The following is a 308-nucleotide window of genomic DNA, read 5'->3' as shown; positions in this document are numbered from 1 at the left end:
CCTTTTCGCAAACAACGAAAACAAACCACTACCCCCCCCAAAAAAAAAAAAAACTGCAACAAACAACGGGTCCCGGAGGCCACCCAGTCTACCTGCCGCTCCAAAGCAAAAGAGCGAATATCTCGACTGACAGAAAATAAATGGCACAGCTCAGCCAGACTCAGCGGACAGGGAAAGGGGAAGAGCAGCTCCGGTTTGCGAGCAGCGGGAGAGGAAACACGGACAGGGGGAGAAAAGGGGGAAAGGAAGAGGGGGGGTAAGAGGGGAGGGAAGGGAGAGAGTGGGAGAAAAAGGGCAAGGGAGGGGGG

This window comes from Penaeus monodon, chromosome 22, assembly GCF_015228065.2.
Source record: "Penaeus monodon isolate SGIC_2016 chromosome 22, NSTDA_Pmon_1, whole genome shotgun sequence".
NCBI lineage: Eukaryota > Metazoa > Arthropoda > Malacostraca > Decapoda > Penaeidae > Penaeus > Penaeus monodon.
This window is presented reverse-complemented; position numbering follows the sequence as displayed.